We start from the raw sequence: 362 nt of genomic DNA on the forward strand, positions 1-362 counted from the left end.
TCATCCTCATTCACCTCCTCATCCTATCCTCCTCCTCATCCTCATCCTCATCCTATCCTCCTTCTCATTCTCGTCCTCATCCTTTCCTCGTCCTCATCCCCCTCCTCATCCTGCTCTTCATCCTATCCTCATTCTCATCCTCCTCCTATCCTCATCCTTATCCCCATCCTCATCCTATCCTCTTCCTCATCCTCCTCCTCATCTCGATCCTATCCTAATCCTCATCCTCATCCTCATCCTCATTCTCGTCCTCATACTCATGCTCATCCTCATCCTCATCCTATCTTCATCCTCAGTCTCATCCTCATCTTATCCTCATCCTCGTCCTCATCCTCTTCCTCATCCTCATCCTCCTCCACATT

Source organism: Lupinus angustifolius, chromosome LG03 (genome assembly GCF_001865875.1).
Source record: "Lupinus angustifolius cultivar Tanjil chromosome LG03, LupAngTanjil_v1.0, whole genome shotgun sequence".
Lineage (NCBI taxonomy): Eukaryota > Viridiplantae > Streptophyta > Magnoliopsida > Fabales > Fabaceae > Lupinus > Lupinus angustifolius.